This window comes from Poecilia reticulata, linkage group LG1, assembly GCF_000633615.1.
Source record: "Poecilia reticulata strain Guanapo linkage group LG1, Guppy_female_1.0+MT, whole genome shotgun sequence".
Classification (NCBI taxonomy): Eukaryota; Metazoa; Chordata; class Actinopteri; order Cyprinodontiformes; family Poeciliidae; genus Poecilia; species Poecilia reticulata.
The window spans coordinates 22175549-22198934 of NC_024331.1; the positions used below are offsets into that span (position 1 = coordinate 22175549).

Genomic DNA, 23386 nt, shown 5'->3' on the forward strand with positions numbered 1-23386 from the left:
ATTTTATCCACCAATCAGTTTGTAACCTGAAGCTCAGCAGGACAATGGTCCAAAGCACACCAGCAAGTGTGTGTTTGAATGGGGGAAAAAAAGCAAAATGGAAGTTTTGCAGTGGCCTATTCAAAGCCACAAAGATAAAATCTGATTAGAATTTTGTTGTATGACCTCAACAGGCTGTGTGGCTGAATAAAAACGACTCTCCAGAATAGTGTAAAAAAAATCCTCTACAAAGACTTAAAAAATTGATTGCGTTGGAAATGCTTGATGGCAGTTGTTGCTGTGAAAAGTTTTACAACCAGTATTTAGGTTAAGGGGCAATTACTTTATCACATACGTGCAGGGTGGTTTGGTCAGTTGATTTTACACGAGAACTGCTTTCAGTTTTTACTTTTGTTTCCTGTCATTATGGCCGCCTTAATGCACTGGCTTAGCTGGACTGAATCCCAGGGGCCTACAATTTTCACTACCCTATCATTTAGGGTAAAAAAAAACACACACACACAATAAAAGAAAAATCTTTGCTTTTTAACTTGCCAGGTTTTCTGTCATTAATCCTTATGTGGTTTAATGGTTTATACGCTCTTGCTTACTGCTGCTAGTAAGAAGTCTACAGTATGTGGCTGTAATTGTCACTCTCTAAAATGCCCTACAAGGTGTTCATGCCACTTTTTATCATGTTACTCAGACTTCAATATATTTTATTGACCGTTGTTCTCAGGCCCTCTGATAAAACCTGTTCTGGAATTGTGGCTTTTTCTAGCGTTGCAGAGATACAAACTGAAGGTTTTGATTATTTTTCTTTCTAATATATGTGAAGCACATTAAGGCTGGATGAAGCGCGTATCTGAACAGTGACTCATGAACAAAATGGTCTGGACGGTACCCTTCTAAGACATGGGCAAACTCGGATATTTGTCTGTCACACATAATGTTTTTTCAAGAAAATTTGATTGAAACTATGAACAACTTTGTGTTTACCTATCACATAGAATCACAAAATACTCTGAAGTTTTTTGTTTGCATTTTGACAAAATGTATATATAATAAATTAGCAGATAAATGTCACGGTGAAAACATCTACTTCAGGTCTCAAATATGAGTAAATTATAATTAATAGCCATGAACTTTTGTTTTATTTAAAGTTACAAGTTTAACCCGTTTTATTTTCAGGAGTGTAAAGTAATTGTATTATGTCAGACTAACCTCTGCCAAATGAATAAAATCTGTGTCTGTATGAAAGCATTAACTACAGAATTTTTGTGGAACGTTAGATTTGTTTTATTAGTGAAATAAATGTTTTAAAAATCACCACAAGTGCTGTATGCCACAGGAGCAAACCCCGAGGTGTAATAGATCTAACCTATAGTTAGAATAAAAGTAGAAATATTTTCTTAGGATGTCTGAATACATCAAAACCTTTAGGAGCATAAAGTGAAAACCTTGTTTTTCTTCCTTATTATTAAGTGTTGACTTCAGCTCAAACCTTTGACTGTAATGAGGTAAAGCTTGTGGATACGTTTTGCCGTCAGGCTCCTCTCACAGAACCAGGACAAGTATTCTAATATTTTATTCTAATAATACAAAAGCTACATAGCATCTCATTGTATCATTTAAAGAACTGAGCGTCATACCTATAGTTGCCATTTGGTCCAAACATTTTGCATCTTTAAACAAGACTATTTGGTACCAGTGTTCTTAACAGACAAAGAGTTTATTTTTATTGTTAATTAAGTGGAAGAAAATTGACACTAGGTTGTAAAAGATTTTTACAAAGAAGTCTGAAAAGGTTGGAAAGCACCACCACCCCTTTTATTCTGATACCACTAAAGAAATGTGCAGCCAACTGCCTTCTGATGAACCTTAATCAGTTGGTTATACTTTAATATCTGAATGAATTCAGCTGTTCTGTAAAGGCCTCAATGGTATGATCATGGAATATAGCAGACAGGTGAGCAAGAGTAAAAAAAATTGAAGAGGTAAAAAAGGAAAGAATATCACAAGCTTTAAACATCTTTGACGACACTGCTATATCATTTGAAAATGGAAGGCGCATGGCACCATTTGCACCTACCATCACTTGGTTGTTGCACTAAACTGACAGGTAAGATAAGGTAGACATCAGAGAAGCAGTCAAGATGCCCATGGTAATTGTGAAGGATCTCAAGGGATCCAAAGAACATATCAAAAAAATATGTCTAGATGAAAAGTATGAATCATTCATTCCAGAAATGTGGCCTTTATGGAGGAGTGGCAAAATGAAAGCCACTGCTGAAGAAGCATCACAAAGATGGGATGCTTCTCATAGCACAAAGAAAGGTTGGTCAGAGGCAATGGATTAAGCTAAATGCAAGTTTAAGGTGTTAGGATCATTGATCATTTGGGTTTGTAGTTTAGTTAATTTGTTTTTCTTAGTTATTCTTATTAAATCAGCCTTGGTTCTGTTTTACTTTAGGTCAGTTCTTCCTTAGTTTTTCTAGTTAGATTAGATTTATTTATTCCTGGTTTTTAGTTATTCTTTGTTAAAGTTAGATTAATTTTCATAGATCTCCTGTTGGTTTACTCTACCTTGCCCCCTTGTGCCATTCTCTCTTACCTCAGTTTGTCTTCTGCTGCCTCCTCTCACACCTGCAACTTGTTAGCCAATCAGCTTTCACTCTCTCTCCCAGTATTTAACCACCTTTCTTTCACTCACTCCTCTGGTTCCTCCTGTACTTCTCCACTCCTCCATGATTCCTGTTTGTTCCCTGCTCTTGCTCCATGTTACCTAACTGTTTGTAAGTTCTTCTTATTTTTTTTACTTTCTTCATTAAATACTCACCACCAACTCGTCGCCTCAGTCTCCTCTGCATTACAGTCTTTACTCCATCTTCATGACAAATGTACGTTTATTTCCGTTACAGATTTTCCACATACATTGAATAAAAACATAAAACATTTAAGACATTTAAGATTGGAATAATACATCAGACCAACAAGAAAACATATTTAAAGGTGGAAATATTGACTTAATGAAAGTGTATTTGTTGCATAATAATCACTTTCAAAAGATACATTTGAGATCTTTCAAAAGATACATTTGAGATGACAAGTGGAAGGTGTCATCTCAAATGTTACCTGCAAACTGAAACCGTGGTTTCTGCTCCTGCAGAGCTGGCTGAATAAAACAATGAAAAATATAACTTTACACTGCACAAAATTAGGTTTATATGAACATTTTAACCAAATTTATTTTTAAGTATAAGGAAATGTGTAGTGCTATGATCATTAAGGGGTAATCACTATATTAAGTTCTTACTGTAAATGTACGTACCCAAAAATACTAAGCCCAGCAGAGATGTACTGCTCAATGCCAGAGCATTCTGGCATTAAGCTCTGGCACAGGCTCATTCTTGATGAACTGATTGCATAGATGCAGCTTTGAAGTATCCTTTCTTGCCCCTAAGCATCTTTAAACAAAGTGACAAATCAGATAATCGTTGAAAAGACTCTAAATTTCCAGCACTTATCTCACTCATTCCTCCTGCTGGTGGTCCAATGGATTGTGGAATACCTTGCTGGCTCCAATATCACACAATTCACATAATATCACTTCAAATTAACTAAATTATTTAATGCGCTCAACTTTTTAAAATTAAGTGCTTTAAAATATAAGTTTAAGTTTTACTTATTTTGATTAAAGTCAAAATAGTAACTTCACAATACACCTAAAAGTTAAATAGACTTAATTTAATTGAGCGTTTGCAAAACCTTGATCAAAGTCAACTTGTAGTCACTTATCAAATCAATGCAAAGTTACAGTTTACAGGTAATGTTCTTCTGTTCGGTTCTGAATATCCTGCTGCCTTTTGAGTGCTTCGTTTTCATATGACTATTCGTCTTACAGGTCAGTGTAAGAGGATTCAGTCATGCTGTGTTTGGACATGGGGGGTTCATATGATGTTCTGAGTTCGCATTCTGACCCACTTGTGCAACTTTTAAGGGGGTTGTTAAAATCAACGGGTCGTCTCCCTCTTCTGCCCCTCTACTTCAGTGTAGCTCATGCATCTCTCTCTCTCTCTCTCTCTCTCTCTCTCTCTCTTTCTCTCTCCTCCGTCGCTTATCTCTGCGCGCATCGTCAGCACTAGTTTGGAGTCAAATCTGACAACCGCAGCCTTTGCCCGCTCCTTCCTCCGACTCTCCTAATACTCTCCGGCGGCTGTCCCGGCTCCTTTAAAGGGGTAAATCAACTATTTATTTAGCTAAAAACACGTGTCAACATTGATATTTTCTTTTCTTTTTTATTTCCAAAGAGTCTAGCTGACCTCGATTGCCTACTCTGTGCCGTGCTTTCTCTCAGATGATGTCTTACCTTGTTTCTCCTCCTAGCTCTCACAGTCGGGACCGTGGGACCGCATCCGACCGCTGTGTTCAACTTGAGGCGAAGAAAGACACGGGAAACTCCTCGGGATTCTCCGTACATCGCGCGCTCATCTGGATTTTGTGGTGAGCTCACTTAGTTACATTAAAAAAAAAAAAAAAAAAAAAATCATTGCATTTCCTTTAACGGTGAATACTATCCAAAGCGCTGCATCTGTTGTGCTGAGCTGATAAGAACCCAGCGTGTGCAAGCCAAATTATTGAAGTGCATTTTTTTATTTTTTTTTATTTTTTAATAGACCAACTCTTCTTTGTTGTTGTTGTTGTTTTTTTTTGCATGCACAAAAGCAGAAACGCCGCAGCACTGCTTACTCGCTTCTTTCGGAAACCCCCCGCCTCCCCTCCCCTCCTTTTTATTTATTTCTTTATTTTTGTAACGTACCCCACTTAGTTCCCGCTTATTGTGCATGTGAATTAAACGTGGCCACTTGTGACAATTTAGCTGTCAGTATTCCTATCACGAAGCGCGCTGAGAGTCAAATAATACCGTCCGGAGTGTGGGAGAACAGGAGGGAGATTAGGGTGAGAGGAAAGAAGACTGTGAGAAGAAACATTTGCGGGATCCCTCAGGGAAGCGCTGCTTTCTTTCTTCCCTTTATTGGGAGGATTTTTTTTATTAGTCTTTAATGCCTCTACAATGATCATATTATCTAATACGGTTTTACAGGCTCTTTTTAAGATGTGCTTATTGTCAGTGCCATTACTGCTCATTATACGTGGTGACACACTCCCGGCTGTGCTGTAAGAAGGCATCTACTGGGCCATTTGCTGCTTTTTTTTAATTGTCCTGTTTATCAATTAAACTTGTCTCTAATGGAGATCTCACACTTCCTCCAACATAAAACATTACTCTCCCACACACCATCCGTTAGCATCTCACCTCCCACATAGCCACACTTGCTGTCCACAGCCGATTATCTGGTTACATGCCACCATTTGAGCTAATAGAGTCCTTACTTAATGTGATGACTTCTCAATCAGAGGCGGCCGAGCACAGCTGAGGGCCGCTTAAAGGTTCATAAGCGGTGTCATCAAGGGCAGATCAAGAGGCCAGTGAAGACCAGACAAAGTGCCCCGTGGAGGTTGTCTGAGTAATTTGCTGATTCGTTTTATTGCTTAATTACAGTATGGGGCTGTCACTGTATGTAGGGATGTGTGTTTGTGTGTGTGTGTGTGTGTGTCTTTTTTAAGTGTGCCCGTGTGGGTGTGTGAGACGGCTTTGCTCGCTCATGTGTGTGCAAGTAAAGAATGAGAGAGCAAAAAGAGGAAAAGAACAGAGAGAGATTATGCTAACTCAAAGTTTTGGAAGAAAAGGATGGGGGGGTTACTTTAGTAAGCAGTTTTCCCAGTCACATTCTGTCACAGTCTGCAGGAACACAAACATTTCTGTAGACTTTAAAATACTAAAGAGAAGAGGATTAAAACTTCCAGTGTCGTAGTTTTGAAAAGTTACATTTTCAGAACTGCTAAAATTATCCTTCGTGCTGGTTCTGCGCTTCTAATGAGATCCCAGAAAAAGTTCTGGCTGGATGAAGCTTAGGTTGGCACAGCAGTGCCCCTCCCTGACTTGTTTCTGTGCACTGCCCACAGTTCTCTACAACCATGCATGCTGTAGTAGCAGGTGGTCATAGAAGTAACATCATTTATAGAACTTGGAATGACCACATCATTTGTGATGGATAAGGCAGATAAGGCAGGCAAAACGGTCTCCATTCTCCCGGCAACAAGAAGAGAATGTGGTCTCCTTATTCACTACAAATGCATAAAAGCAACATAGAACTGTCTTTGTGACATTGTAGGTTATGATCTGTACACACACCCCTTTTATAATGCTGCTCTGAACGATATCAAAATCCACCAATGAGTCCATTCAATAGGCTGAATACCAAGACTACACCTACATAGGGCCGCTACCCAGAAGCTGCTGGTATTTTTGGATGTAGGCTGGGGAATTGTTCCATGTTTAAATGAGATTGCATAGACGCCTTACCTGCTCTGTAGTTGTCATGCCAGGACACTGTGTGGCGCTGTAGTTTTAGAATGTGGTTGAAACGCACATGTGCTTTTGACCCTTAGCTTCCACCGTACTATCTTCCACCTCATTTAGAAAACAGTAACCTATCTCAGATAAACTAAGTGCTCATGTAACACACCTATATATTCTGTTTCAGGAGTTGTACTAAACTGAACAGTTTAAGAAGCAACACAGTGCAATGCTATCCTCCATTGTCTTTGTTATCTTCTCATGCATATGGAGAACAGTCCCTGCAGCCATATGTTCTGCACATGCGCACTTTCACACCTATGGAGAACTTCTTACACTCCACAGAGGATGTTCCTGAAAATTTCATTCTGACACCTGTTTTTTTTTTTTTTCTTCATTTCCTTTATTTAACCAGGTTAACCCCATTGTGATCCTGTTATGTCTTGTTATTGCATGAAAAGGACAGCAGGGGGAGCTCTTGACTATGTATGGGAGATGTGAGAAGAAGAAGAAAGAATTAAAGAGAGAACTGAAGCTGAGCTAAGTCGGATGCCTGCTTATTCCACTATTTCTACATAGCACACCACAACAGATCCATATCAATAACTGCTGTCAGAAATTGATCTTTGGAGAACAGCAACAATACTATGGTTTCACTGAGTTATTAATAGGTCCTAAATGACACTCGAAATACAACTATTGCTTTTCACTGAGGTAATATTTTTCACACCGAATTTGTGATGACTAAACTTAACTACTGAGTGAATTTCTTTATTAAGACCAGAAGCAAGTTGAGGCAAGTCCACTGCAATACATGGGAATGTCATTTGTTTACATTGTCTTAACCTGTCAGCATTAATGACAGATTTAAACACAAAAAAAAAAAAATAATTTCCTCATATTTCAGCCTGTTTGAAATTTAAGGCAGCACTTAGGCTAATGTAAGACAGTTGTAGAAAATATGTAAAAAAATTAAAAATATATCTGTTGATGTGTTTTCCAACATAGATAACAGAATAGTGGGCTAATAAGAGGTTGAAACTGTGAAACCAGAATTTTCTCCAGCTGTATCAGTATGGAGTAATTGCATTATTACCACCTCACCTGTTGTTGCACACTGCTGATCAGATCATTGATGAAGTCTGCTGGGGGGTTTTCTTACCTACATAAAAAGCCCAGTTAAATTCCTTGAAAATATTTCTCAACTGAATACAGACAGTCAGGTTGTGAAAACTAAACCCTCTATGACATTATTGCAACTCTGCCTTGCCTGCAATAGGCAAGGCATGCAGCTCTAGTTGAATAATGCCACAGTATCACTTTACTACTCATCTGTTTCTGTAATACACACAACTTGACGTTAGACCAAGCCAAGTTGCCAGTTTTTAGGCATGTCAAAACGCCTTGTATTTAAACCTTAAAATGCTCCACTGCTCCTAGATTACTGTAAATTGCATGCAAATTCCACATCAATAAGCCAATAATACAACCATTTAATCCCAAAGTACCCTATACAGACACTATGTCTGTGCCGATGAAGATCAGTTCACTTCCATATGCAAACTGCATATGGACCATCACCAGCAACACACATACTTCATATACATGACTGAACTTATTGTTCCACAGAATGCTCCTCATTTCCTTAAGCTTAGCATACATTTATTCATACGCATGAATACATGACAGGATAGTTTGATTACAACTTGCAGGGGAGCCACTCGTCATTCTAACAGGAAACACTGTTGAAAATAATACTGACAAGCAATCACATAACTCTTGTTTTAAATTTTTGTGTTAAAACTGTAATATTGTAAACCCATAGTGCCTTTATTGATTTCTTCATGCCGGCCCATGCCAGGTAACAAGACTGCTCATGTAAGACTCAAATTTTGGCAATTCTCTGCGAAGGCGACATGTCTGAAAAATGTTGGACAACAGTTGAGGTTCTGCTGTTTTGTGTCTCTGTTAAGCTTGTGGGGAAAAAAATGAAATGAAATATGTGAAGAGATGATATGTCTCAAGCAGGCATCGTAATGAATGAAAGAAAACTCATTTTTATTGGAAAGTGTCCGGCCTCTTCACTCCTCAATTTACCTCCAGCACTCTGTTTAGATGAATTTCAGTCAGGGAATCCACACAGACGTTTCACCAGAGAATTTGAGCCTCGTCTTGTAGACTTGGCCGTGCAATCATGCTATGAACCAATCAGTTAGTTTCGGTACACCCCATCGGTTTTTCTTGTCAGGTGAAAAATGAGATGTATCTTCCGACGATGAGCTGATGTGGTGTCACTGATGGCTGTGCAGGTGATTATGATGACAGGTTTGGTATTGGTCCCCATAATGACAGCTGCAAAACTGATTATCTGAATAGTACCCATGCTGAGATGTTTAATTATCTGGCAGATTAAAGGAATGAACTTCTGCACTTAGGAAAGCTGTTGTCTGTGTTGAAGTGTGATTAGCATTTCAGGGCCACTGTTTCAGACCACTTGTGCAGAAGAGAACCCACCTCAGGTCAACATTGTTGATTTTGAGTCCCTTAAGGAGCTTGTCTCTTTTTGAGTAACACCATGAACCCGTCTCCAAGATAAATGATTTGATCAATGTAAAACTAATCTAGACAACTTTAACCTCCAAACTCCAAACATCTTTGGGTGAGGAGTTTAACTCTTTAAAGCGCAAGGTGTCCCACAACATCCCCGTATTAGACGTTCTCTGCTTTCCGTCTAAACATAAAAAAGACTTAGTTACTAGGGGTATAATAATACAAAACCACAATATTTTTCAACAAAGTGAAATCAGTGTTTCTATTATCCACTTGCTGTTTGCATAATGAGCTATTATGAATTATCTAAAGGTGTGCACTTTAGACTGCTGTATTAGCTTGTGTTTATGTTTTCAGCTAATACAGACTTCTCAACCGACTGGACAACAACACCTTAGAACAAAACTACTGAAAAGGCCCCATCAAATTGCTTGTTTCTCCCCAGTGGTTTACAACAAGTTGACAGATTGTCAGACAAGAACTGAACAATTTGCGAGCGCTGTCAGAAAAGCTGGGCAGGCTAATTGTTTGCCTCTAACTCTGCTGAAGTTGGCGTCTGCTTTGTAATTTCCTGTCAATGCTAAAATGAAGAGCTTTTTCATGAGTAGCATTAGATCATCTCTCGTTCAAAATCTGAAATACTTGGATTAATTCTATGATGAACATATTCTTCGAACACAGATTATTGAAAGTTTTGTTTTGGTTGTGAAAATATAAAATAGAGAATTTTCTTATCGTTATTTTGGCTTCAGGATTGTGATGAACACTTTAAAAATAGCAACTCCTAGTTTTCCCAAATGTATTGCTAAAATCATCTTGTCTCATTCTTATGAATTGAATATGTTTGTACTTATTTCATGAGGATGATTTTTCATTGGTCTCTTCATTTTCACAATTTCTCACTTATAAGCTCTCTAGTCCAATTAACATATCTAAATGCATATTCACACATTCATTTTTTTCCAGGATAACCTCACATTGTTAATGTGAAAAAGAAACTGCTCTCCTGTTCAGCTATCAAAGGCAATTGTACTATAACATCTACCATAGTTCCACACTCCTTAAAATAAATATAGTGGGGAAAAAAATCTGCTGAAACTGCTGAAGCTCTTGAACACTTGGGTCCGAGTGCTGCAGCTGCAGCTTTATCCCTCCATCTGACATAAGGCATAGATAACGCACTAGCAAAGCAGAGAGGTAGCACTGAAACAGCAGAGCCAGTTTTTCTCTGGAGATAACTATAGGCGCAAATTAGTGAAGGCAAATAAACAAGAAGGGATGAAAAGCCTGTCAGATTCCCTGGCACCAGCCATGGGTAGCATTAATTTCCATGTCAAAATGCAATTTAAACCAATGTCAATTATTCTGGTAATTTTTACCTTTTGTTTGACATGTTGTCTAAACTGAAGCAAATGACTAACCTAATTTTTTTTAAGGTTTTTGTGGCTCCAGGAGCCTTTATTTATTAGTAGTGTTTGATTTTCTTACCTAAATACAAATATACTGATGGAGACAATTGATGATTTCATTTATTTTGAGAAAAAGCTATTAAAAGCAACCTGGCCTTATGTGGAAAAAAGTAGTTTCTCTCTAAACCTAGCTACTAGTTCTGCAATTCTTGATGATGATAAAAACCATTAAGCAATTGCGATATCCTGCAATGTTTTACAGTATTTAACATCATCGTAGAGGAGTTTTGGGCTGTTTTTCTTTGCAGAATAGTTTTGTTATAGTCGTTAAGAGTCGAGTTTAGAGCTTAACTAGGCCATTCCAAAACCTATTCAGATAATGATTTGCTGATGTGTTTTATATTGTTGTCCTGCTGCATTAGTGAGTTTGGGCTTAATGTTTTAAATTGATGGCCAGAGAATTTTCTGATTTTCTGAGAGGAGAATTCAACAGTCCGGACTTTGAAGGACCAAATAAGCCTTAAACCTTCCCTCTACCACCACCATGTTTGACTTTCTAAAAGTCTGTCAACATGATATTTTCCCAAATGTCTTTGATATCTTGAAGTAATAATGGCAGACCAAGCACTCCTGGGAGGAAAGTCTTCTTCATTTGTGGACAATGGCTGTTTCTGTGGTCTGCAGGTTTCTTAAAAGCTTTAAAAATACGTTATTGTCCTTTACAGACTGAATGCTGCCCATAACTTTCTTTGATCCGGTCTCAATTTCTTTCTTTAAATCAGGGCTTGATGTGTTGACCTAATCAGGCCTTGATGTACATAGTAAAAGTAAAATGTGGTTGATCATAGCTAATGTATTTGACAAAGGGTGTACTTACATTTTTTGCATCTAGGGGTTGTTTGATTTGGATAGCTTTTCTATTTCATAAACGGAAACCATAATTTTAAAGAGGCATTCTGATTTATGTTTCTTATTTTTGTCTGATATAAAATTTTGTTTGATTTAAAACTATCCATCCGTCTGTCCGTCCATCTCCGTCCGTCCGTCCATTTTCTGCACAACCTTGTCGGGATATGGGGTCCTGAGGGTTGCTGGTGCCTATCTCCAGCGAATGTTTCGGGCGAGAGGCGGGGTACACCTTGGACAGGTCGCCAGTTTGTCACATGATTTGAAATAAATTTTACAAAAAAATATTTAAAACAAATTTGTAAAGGGCAAATACTTTCGAGCCCAGTGTAATGTAAAAAGTGACATATCTTACTGCCTAAATTCTATAGCTTGAACATATCATTATATAAAGCCATAAATGATGTGTATCTCAAGCCTGGAAGGCTTTAAGACACTTTGTGTTTATTTTTCTCTCTGGCAGGTGCATGACGTCATTGTGATAATGGTGTTACAGTGCTGCAGTCAGGAATAGGGTTCTGCTACATCTTACATCAGAATAAGATTAAAAGCTCTTTCTTTTCGTGAGTGCTCCTCATTCTGTCAGCTTTGTTGCTAGAACAGACGCAAACACCTGCTTAAAGAGCTTCTGCGAGATGTAGACAAGTTGAGTGTCTTTTACTTGATGGAAGAGCTGTAATTGTATTAAGTGTTTTTGTTAAGACGCTGGGTTGGTACGGGCGCATTCTTATAAGAACCTGACAATCCATGCAAAATGGTCGTGACATTACAAACAACTGCAGATTTTTTATTTTTTTATGTGCCAGATTGTGAGTTTTTTTTTTTTTTTTTTCCCCAGTTGTTTGTTCTCAAAGATGCATATAAGATAAAATATAAAACACGCTTACATGTTCTCGCTCACATAGCACAGGCAGATGAGACAAATAAAGCATCTCAAAGACACAGAGGTAAAATCCTGGCTGCTAACGCAATTAGTCAAAAACCTTATTGCGTCTTGCAGCTATCCTCCCATTCTGTCAAACAGTACATGGCCTCGGGTTTAAAAATAGCTGAGCACAAACACAGTTTTAGCAGGGACAGCCCCGGTGTGCTGGCGCCAAACCAAAGAGGTGGTGATAACAAGGTTGAAGTTAGTTGGGATTTTTGCTGCACCTCAAACCTCCTCACACCCTTTTTCTAAATCTGATTCATCCTCAAATGAAATGTTTTTTCCAAGAGTGTGTTTAAAAAAAACACACACACGCACACACACACTTTTCTCTCTGTTTTCTTCTTCTTCTCCTGCCAGATACAGTTGAGCTATCCCCTTCTGAGAACACACACTCGCACATACCCACCCACCCCTCTAATACTCTCATACGCTCACACACTTTCTGCTTCACACCCCTCGTTCTCTCACATCTCTCTCCTCCCTTGGCACCTCGATGTGTTTCTCTTTAATTGAGATGCATTTCAATGTGGTGCAAATTAGCTTTCTACAGCTCAAGTCCAAACTTGCAACGTATATATGTGAGTGTGGTCGCCCATGCATACGTGCGTGCACATGTGTGTGTGTGTGTGTGAGGAGAATTCCCACAGATAAAAAAGAAGGCGCTACCTTCCTGTTCGTTCCACTGCCGTGTCCTCTGATGCCTCATCTCTCCCACAAACTTATATTTTTAGCATGGTATTAATAAAAAATTGGCTGCTTTGGACTCCTTTAGTGTGTGTCCTTTGGCTGGATAAATTCACTTGGCTTGCCTTGTGTGGATTTGAATTCCGATCTGAGACTCGGAGAGATGACAATATGCTGCAGCTCATTAGGGAGAGGAATGGAAGTGAGGAGGGTCAGGAAGGTCACGAAGACATCCGTTATGCAATGCTCTCCTGACTTTTTTCTGATCTGATCTGGTGCTGTCTTCCTAACGGTTAAAGCTCACAGCTTTTGTGGTACTCTTCCGCCCAGAGCAGGTAAAGATGCTTGGCATGAAATAGCAGTTACTAATCTGTGCTCTTTTGTCATAATAGGTTGCAACCTCTACCTAAACCACAGATGCAACCTGTCACAGGTAAAAATGTGAAAATGTAATCCACCTTCTCGCAAAAGTTGACACTCGTCGTTGTGCCACCATCTCATTTCAACTGGCATTTACACTTGAAAATTGATGGCTTCTAGCAAGTAGTTAAATATGTGCATGTAAGATTTCCTTTGGGCTTGACTTCCAGGTAAAGACAACTTTACCTGGAAGTGAGGTATTTGGAACATGTCAAATATAAAACCTGGCTTTTTACAATGCAACTAGATACGGATCCAGGATTTAATGTGGCTTTCAGACAGATTCAAAATAAAATTAAAACACTGTTTGCTTTTATCAAAGTCATCTTATGAGCCAGCTAATAATGTTTTTAAAACATGTTACCTCGGAACGAGTGGCGACGGAGCTCCTTTAGCTTCCATACCATGATCAGAACTTTTCCAGACAGTATTTTTTTTAGAACAATTTAAAATACTTACTTACTTTTAGTTAGCTTACTTTTAGTCATAACTTTAAAAACCAAAGGTTTCCATAATATGTTATGGTTTTTACGATTGTCTCATTTTAAAATGCTCCAAAAAGCTTTGAAAATGCTCTATCCGGTGACCTATAATCAGCTGCATAAAATATTGATTGTTACTGGAAGCCTACTCTGTGTTTATGGATTTGAGTGTTAGCTTAACCAACAAGCAGTCTTTGTTAGTTTAATACATCAACACAAGAGAAGCTACTTCCCTTCTGACTTCAGAACAAGACTCTCAAACAACATTTGTGTGCATGTCTGGGGATTATGATAATAAAACAGTGAGTTGGACAAATCTAAACTATATGCCAATACTGTAGATAACGCTTTTGTGAGACGGAAACTACGACGTTTTCGAGATCTGGTTTGGCTACCAGTAATGTATAGTAACTCTGTAGTGGCTTCATTCACACTTTAGTTGGTCCTCTGGTTTCAGGTGTAGCTGATTTTTGAAGTCATCGTTGGTTATATTATACCTCCTAATATAATGACCCACCTACGTTTGAATGCAGAATTGAAACCATAAGTGTTTCAGTTCTGCATTTGAACCATCTTTAGTTCAGAACTGCATCCATGGGGTTTTATTTGGTAAAACTGAGAAAATCAATGTGGGCTTCTCAATTGGCAGATCGTTTGGTGTTATGGGGCTCTTCGTGCCACTTTTTCTGTTGAGAACACACATGGATGTGTGAGAGAAAGAGAGCGCAAGGAGTCATTTGGGAGAGTGATGCTGACAGTAGGGTGACCTTGGGGCTCCCAGTCTTCCTCCTGTCGATGAAAGAAATGACTTAGTGCCTCTCTTCCCGCCCATGATGGCTCATTTATTATCATTAGGCACATAGTCAAAAGATGCTGTGCAGGCCCTCAAGACGGAGTGCGGTGTGTGTTGCTGTGTATGGCTGTTTCTGATAGTGGAGCAGAGAGTGACAGACAGCAGGAAAGAGACGGAGAAGGGAGCCTTATCTCATATGATAAGTGCTTCATGTCTGAGCATATGTGTTTGTCAGCCAGTGTTTGTCACAGGTGCACTCGGCTTCGCATTGGCTCGTGTTCGGAGTGTTTATCCGTATTTTGACAGCCGACATGCTGCCTGTCTGCCTGGATCTGCCTGTGAGCCGCACCTCTCTGCCCGCTCTCCGCGCCTCCAGCCTAACCCTGCGTCACCTCGGCCGGCCAACTGAGCGACATCGGTGGTATATGGCTACTTCAGGGGCGGCCTCCGCGCTATCGTTTCTCAGCATGATGGATGGAGACTTCTGCAGGCCAGTCAATACCCAATCTGAGCCCCACTGTCCTGATTTAAGATACAGCAGAACCCAGGTGACACACTCAGAAGCATGCCACTTTAATCACTGAGCATCAACTCCGTCCCTCTAAGATTGGTGTGCGGATGGGACTGCGTGCGCGTGCCTGTGTGTGTGTGCGGTTATATTATTATCTCACTCAGTCAAGCAGTGCTGTAATCACACAGCGATCGGCAAGTGCTTGCACTTCTGACAGAGTTAACATTTCTTCATAATGTAGAGGTGCTGACATAAATAACGTACGGGAGGGAAGATTTATGTTATGAGTCACTGCAATTGTACCAGAAAACATACATTATCTAAAGGGTAATAAAATTTGCACTGAGCCGAGTGTGAGCAGAATGTTCCCGTTCTGTAAATGCCTCCGACTAAACTTGTTCGTGCACTTGAAATTACCTCTAAATTGGCAAAAGGTAATTCTTGTAAAGTTGGAATCATGACAGCATTGAAGGTTGATGTCTTTATAGGACTAAAGTTGTTTTCACAATGTCTTTAGCTGATGCAGAGATAAAAAGAAATTCTTCAGTTCCAGGGCTCAGCAGATACTATCATTTGAACAATGTATCAGTTTTGGCATTTAATATGTCTGCCAGCTTATTCCAACATGTTCACCAACAGGATAATTTAATTTATTTCATTATTTAATTATTATAAAATGTAAACAAAAATATGAATTGTGGTTGAATATTGTGGTTTTTCCAGCAAGTCGTGTCTATCTGATCACAAAACTGATGGAGCTGTGTAGCATGAAGTCATATTCAAAGTCTTTAGTGGCTGTATTCACCCCGGTCATATAACACAAGTAGGGTAAAATTCTTGCAACCTTGTTTTTCCTTAAGATTATATTTAAAATTGTTATATAAGTATGCACTTGCACTGCAGAATGCACAGCTGCAAAAATATATACAGTATATACTGATATATAAAGCAAAACGGGTAACATCACTAGACAGCAGGCAAATGTTTTTAACAGGTTTTCATCATCTGCACAATTTTGCCAACATGTTGTAGATGTTGTTAACTTCTACTAATTTTTTCAACATGTTGTCAACTTCCTAAAGTCTTTTTTTTTTTTTTTGCCAAAAGTGATTTAAAAAAAAAAAAAAAAAACTTTTTGCCTATATCATCTTTTGGGAAAAAACTGACATTCAAGAATTTCTTACATCTGGTAAAAAAAAAGCTACAGAAAAAACAGGAAATAAAACAGACAGATCTTCACAGGAAAAGAGTGCAGCAAGGGTCATAAAGTGCTATAATGTTTCTCCTCTTGTAGATTGCTAAAATTATTACATCTTGTGTGATTTAATAATTGTAGCTTTAAAGTCATGGAATTCCTAACTAACTGGTCTCTTTTGCCATTCATTGTAATGACATCCGTCAGGCGGTGTTCATCTCGTTTTGGCATTTGTCTCTTAGTTGGTGTTACTTTCTTGTGTTTCTGCTCTCTTTGGATTTGGTATATATCCTGTTTCCATATTTCCATTTCTATAAAACTCTTTCACTCCTAATCTGTCATTGGGTGGAAAATAATTTCAATATTTCCTCCCAATGGAAATATTGGGTGGAAGGTTTTCCTCCAGATTTTGCACTGCCATTTCAAGTTGAGACTCGAGCTGGATGCCACACCTGCGGTTATTTCTTTGAGATGGTTTAACACCACATGTTCTGCTTCCCATGTTAGAAGCTTGAACACTAGTTTGGTATGTAATATTTTCACCACAAATCAATGAAAATAGAAGAACTGGATAAATCAGGACCCCCTGTCCCGTCCTCCATCATGACGCCATTCTTCCACACACATCCAGCCGGTACACACTTTGGAAATTGTTGTTCAAGAACATGCTCAGTATTTTTTGCATAATGTAGTGGCCTTTTATGGAGTTGGCATATTGCACATGGTGCCATGTTTTCACAGTAGTCCAAAGTTTTCAAACCAAACTCTTGTTGTTTTTGGCTCATTCTTGAACCAGGATAAGCCAGAATGAGCATGGAGACGCCTGGAGATTATATGTGTGAGCAGTCTGGAAATACAAGCAGCAGCAGAAGGCAAGGCAGGATGCAGGAAGCACACTGGAGGGAATACATTATTGGTGTTTTCAGATAGCACATCAAGGTTTCTAATAACCCATTTTCATAGGAAGGGTTGCGCGTCAAAATTCAGCAGTTGTGTTTTAGTAAAACTGTAATGAACAGAGCGTTTTTAGAGGTTATTTCAAGTGCTTGTGGATTGTACGTTTTCGTGGGTGGTTGTGGTTCCTAAGTTTCACGAAAGGCCCACGCTTTAAAACTGATTCTCACAGATCCTCTTTGTTCAATCAGACACAGCTTGAGCTACTTTTCATACAAGAATGGGCAAAAAGTTTAGTCTACAGCAAGACACAAAACTTGAAAGACTGACACATCTAATTGCTCTGGTGCTACACTTTTTAAAAAAATTTTTTTTTAGATTTGTACTCTCAATTTTGGCCAATCACACAAAATCCCTGTGTGTACTTTGACAAATGTGAAAAGTACGAGGATTGCGAACACCTCTGCAAGGCGCTGTGCATTAAACAGCAACCAGACATTACTGAAGGCATATTCATCCACCGTGCAGGTCCACTTACATTAATCCTGTTTCAGAGAAAGAAGATGCAGGTGTGTTGTTTCAGATCATGAGTGCAGGAGAGAGCACTTTGGCATGCATGATAATCCAGAGGAGACTGTGTCGGTATGAGTGAGTGGTTGGATATCACGGCTTCATCAGACAGTGATCTGTTTGCACTGGTTCAAATTGTTCCCCCTTGATGTGCCATAACTCTCAGCAACGTGTGCCTGCTCTCTTGTGTACACACGGACACACTTGTACACACTCGCACTCAGTCACATCCCCTCCCCTCCCAGACTGGCTGGTTCGGCTGTTAGTCTAATTTATGAGGTGCCGTTAATTTGGCCTAAACGCTCATAGCAAGACCTCCGTCCTCCTCCTCATCTCTGTGTCCCCCCACCCCCAACCCCTTCTTCTCCTGCTCATTCTCATCTGTCACTCGGCAGAGTAAATCAGAGGGGTGGTATTGCACAGCAGGCAATACATAGACTGGACACCTTGACTAATATACCGCTGTCCTTCTACCCTCCCTCTCCGTCTTCCGGTCTGTCTAACTCTTTCCAGCTCTTCCTTACCACAGTTTCTGTTGCCTGCCGTCTAAATCCAAGTTGGCTCCGCTCCTTTTCATTTCGCTCTTTTTAGATTTGTTTAATCCTAATATCTGTCTAAACTTCTTCCACCACTTATGTGCACTTCTCCTCCACCATCCGCCATCCTGTCCTCCTCCACTTTTCCTCCGCTCTCCATCTTCGCTCGGTTCGCCTCCTCCCCCATTTTCCTGTTCTCCTGTTAGGTGTAAATTTAGAACACAAGGCAAGAGGGGATGCTTTGCGTACGTGTGCTTCTCGGTGTGTCTGTGTGTGCGTGTCTGTGTGTGTGCGTATACGCGCGGAGAGAAAACTACACATGAAAGCTTCTCAGAGTCCCCATGCAGTGCTGATGGGGCTGATTAAAAAGCCAAAGCCTTGGTTTTCATCCACTTTTTGGATTCACATTAAGTCAGATGCGCACATACATAAATACACACATGTACACACACACACACGCAAGTTTCATAGCTCATTATCTCTCCCTTATTACTCCCCTTTGCTTCTTGTCAGTTTTTGTTTCTTGATCTCTCTGAAAACAGAAGAACGGCATTTTGATTAGTAAGAGGTATTTCCTCCTGATACAGCGGAAGTAAAAAAAAGAAAAAACACGGTCAGCCCTCTGAGGCTCCCTCGTCACTTCACATTGTTCCCCCTAATTCCTCACACAGCGCACACCTGGGACCGCTGCAGCGGACTGCCCAGCAATGCACCTATACATCACTGTCCGTCTTTTCTTCACCTTTGCTTATTTTCTATCTTTCACCACCTCTCTTTTTTCATCTCCGCCCCATCTCTCACCTATGCGCTGGTTCCATCTTTGTTCTTACCTTCTCAGATTTCCCCGAGCACAGAAGGTTTAGCCGCCTCTCAATAATGTAGCAGCAGCAAGTCTCCTTTTCTCCTGCAGAGCCCCTACCCCATTTACACCATCGCCTCCTCTTCTTCCTCCTCCTCCTCCCTCCTTCCTCTCGCTGTCACTTCTCTCTTGGCGGGTTCCTAATAGTGTGCGCTTTGAGTCGCAAGATAAAGCATCCTACCTATGCTTTATCCCTCTGTGTATTATATAAATCCACCATGGTTATCATTAAGCAAGAGTATCATAAAACACTGCCTCATTCTTTGCAAAGGTCAGACTCTTTATAGCAAAGGACCGACAGTAGATTAGAACAGAAATGTGCCAATTTGTGCTCTTTCAGTTGAAACAAAAATCCTTTTTATATTCCATCTTTATTAATCTAAAATATTTATCCAGTAACCTGTGTGTAATAAAACCTCTTACCATAAAACAAAACAACTCCCCTGCTCTGCCCTCCACGTTGAAGCACCTGTGAAGGAAAAAGACAAACATCTTTGACCGAAATGCATAAAACATAAAGGCTAACGAGAGTTCCTTTTGGTACACCTAACTAGTCGTGAGTATAATAAACCAACATTTGAAATAATTAAAACTGAGTAAAAACTGTCAAGTGCACCAGGTAAAAATGTATTCCAAGTGCACTGAGAGGGAGTCATAATAAGCTTAAAACTAATTAATAATAACAAAATTAGCAGCTGGACGCTGTCCTAGAAGAATTTAGTAGGAGTTTTATGTTGGCCCTGAAGTGAAAACCACATCCACAAATCATTAAACACAACGAAATTTAAAAACACAACAACATATACTTATATGAAAATGTTGGTAAGGTTCATGTATCGCATGCATATTGGGAGATATGTGGACATTTACAATGTTTTACAGCATGTGTCATGTTGCCATAGCGTCTCGATCTCCAAGTTTTCATTTGTTGATCGTTTTTGTACTTGTGCTGTTGCTGATATCATATCTGTGGCATTTACTTGTGTGTACAAAGGGGAGGATCACTACTGTATTTGTGATTCATTCTTGACATTATCTCAAAACAAGCAACAGTTGTGCATTGCCCATCAACATACTAGAAAAAAAAACAAAATTCAAATCAAGATAAAAAAAATAAATAAATAAAAAAGACAAGGGCAGAGGCAAGTTCAGGGCACCCGCAGCAGCATTCAAGGCACCGTCAGAGTTTGGAACATGACCAGAACATGTGCCAGAAGCAACGGAGCCAGAAAAAGGGTGCCAAGTCTCCTGCCGTGTCATCCACCTCAAGCATTCTGCAGACCACTGGGACTGAATCCTTATTCTCCACATCACCACAAATACAGCAGAGCATTCACATAGAATTGCATGAGGTTGTGTGGCATCCCTGATGGATATTGCTGGGTTGCTTCTATGCAGCATTTATGAAGAATACATGTATTTTAGGTATATGTGATGTTACTGTGTTTTTGGTGTCATGAACTTGGAAAGTTGACTAATAAATCCAAATCGGTTTAGCATTACAGCAGTTCGTATTTCCAGAGTTGGTCATCACCATGGAGAGTGGAGAGTGCCAAATTACAATAAATGGTTATCTCACAAAATAATTATTTAAACGTCATTACTTATTAAAACTGAAATTACAGAAATAATTTAATAAATATAGAATTAATTTTATGTGCCTTAATTAAATGATTGATTATTTAATGCTCCTATTCTGTGGCACATCATTAATCAATTTAAACCACAAAATTCACCCATCAAACCCACTGGGTGGGTCTAGGGCAGCTACTATGGACACCCTGACGTCTGATTGGGTGCTTCAAATAGCAACTCAAAGCAAACTATTTCAAGTTTGCTATGGCTACAAAGGTCAATATCACAGTTGGAAAGTGCAGGAATAACTCCAAAAACAATTAAATTGTTGCCATTTATTTACCACAGACTCTGTGTGAGCTACTCCGGTCTTTATGTCCGTACTTTGGTCTAATATTTCTCTGATGGGTTCACTGGAGTTAGTCAGTGGGCGGGACTTACCCTGATCCTGTCTGAAGTCTGTGGCGACCGCCTCCACGCAGGACCAGTGAACTCTCTTGCGGACTTGATAGAAATATTTTAGGCCAAACTAGAGAGGCTGGAGTTGACCTCACTCACAGTGTGTAGGAAATAAATCATGACTTAGTGAAATTTTATTCACACTTCCAGTGAAAATATTTACCTCAGAGTAGCATCAAACTTTGTAAGAAGTTGTTTTGCCTTTCAGTGTTAAGCAGCCAATCAGATGATTAGGGTTTCCGCGGAAGCTGCCCTAACCCCACCCACCGAGTTTGATGGGTGAAGTTGAAAGCTTAACTTAATTCATGATGTGCTTCGTCACAGGAATATAAAATAATTTATTAAACCATGAAATAATTATATCTAGTTTTTAAATGAAATCAATACGTTTAATAATTCGAGAAACGTAACCTACTTACTTAATTATTTCTTATTTCCATTTGTAAAAAATTAATGACACATTTCAATGGTTATAACTTTTATTAATTGTAATTTGGCACTCTCTACTTTCCATGCGCCACATACTTACAGTACAAAACTATTCATAGCATTTAAATAGTTCTGGTCTTGGCACATCACAACTACAGGGGAATCTGCTCAGATATGATAAGAAGATGATAAATATTCTGGTAAATCCAGAAAGAAATCTTGTTGCAAGGCTCCAGGTGGCTTGAGACCATGACCCCAAAAATGCAGCCAGAGCTGAAATTGATTAGAACAATCCAATCACAATCCAGACCAAATTGCAAAGGAGAATTTGCTGCAAGACTTACTTACATTCTCTCAGTGAGTTAGATCTATTTTGCAAAGAGTTGGAAAACATTTAAGTCTTTACATGTAGAGATCTGATAAAGACTTGTCCTGTTAAAGTTGCAGATTTAGATTTAATCCTGTAAAAGGAAGTCCTACCCAGTTTTGACTCAGAGAGACTTTAATAAAATGAATTGCATGCTATTTTAGATTTTAATTTTAAAGAATTCTGGAAACCATGTATCATTTTCCTTTCACTTCACGATTATGCCCTACTATTGCACATAATCAAACTTCACAGTTTGTAAAAGAAGTTTTTGTGGAAGGAAAATATTTAGCCAATGTCAACAAGTGACATTGGGTAGGCACAATGTAACCACATCACAAAACCAGACATCAGCTTTATTGCCACATCACTTAGACATATTTAAACCTGAGTAGATTGCAGTGAATAATTGTAACAGTATGTTTTTAAGCCTTACTGCCTTATTTGAAGCAAAAAAAGGCAACAAGGTGAGAAGTTTGTATGTCAGCATTCAAGGAATATGTATCTCATGCAGAGTACAGATTAAAAGCATGTCATTTGGCTCATTATGCCATTGTCCACCAGGCTGTAGCACTTTCATTTTGAATCATAATCACTTTCATTAAGAGACACAGAACACGCAAATCACGGATGAATCAGATGTGTATTCTTGTGCAAATCCATAATGTAGCTGTGTCTCTGTGAGATCTCCGGGAGGTAAGCCAAGTGTCTCTGGTTGAGTCGTTTCTATTTGGTGAGTGTGCGTGTCTGCATGTGGGTGTGTTTGTGTGTGTGCGTGCGTGTGTGTGTGTGGTTGTGTGTGTGCTTCTGTGCAGTCAGCCACACAGAAGACAGATAGAAGCACCAGTCTGCTCACCCCTCCAGTCACACCAATGTAATCAGACCTCAGCAGCCATAAACCACCGGCTATGGACACTCTGGCCAGCCCTGCTGTCACACACACTCACGCAGACGCACAAATGCACACCCACACACGGAAGTACAATCGTGAGTATACGGCCACAGGAAGGAAAAAAAAAAAAGACTACCGACTCATTTACAGAGACAAAAATGCATGTGTAAGCTTAAAATGCTACTTAAAAAGGAAAAGAAATGCATTTCAGTCACCTACATGCGTTCTTTTACACTTCTTGTGCACAATCTTTAACTGAGGCATCAAGAAGTGAGTCATGGTCCTCCTTGAGTTGAAAGAATTTAGCTCAACATGTTTCTCTCTGCCAGCGGAGGAAGGATGTCTTCCAGCCTAAGGGGAATTTTAATCACGCTACTCATCCCAACACTAAAATGAGAATGTGAGTGTGTGTGTGAATGAGTGAAGACTTTGTGAGTAATGTGAAAGCTTACGTCTTTATCAGTTTCTCTCATTGTCTCCTCTTACATCACCTCTAACGGCGTCTGTACCCTCGAACCGAACAC

General features: G+C 39.4%; 1 protein-coding gene across 19 annotated transcripts in view; it reads left to right on the forward strand.

Annotated features, from left to right (window-relative positions):
* The first annotated feature begins 4108 nt into the window (after window positions 1-4108).
* Window positions 4109-23386, forward strand: part of ptprdb (protein tyrosine phosphatase receptor type Db) — a 203019-nt gene continuing 183741 nt past the window's right edge. For all 19 annotated transcript variants that reach the window (XM_008416472.2, XM_008416463.2, XM_008416509.2 and 16 more), the window contains exons 1-2: window positions 4109-4217; window positions 4366-4482. The gene's annotated coding sequence lies outside the window, so the exon portion shown is untranslated. The remainder of the gene's footprint in view (window positions 4218-4365; window positions 4483-23386) is intronic.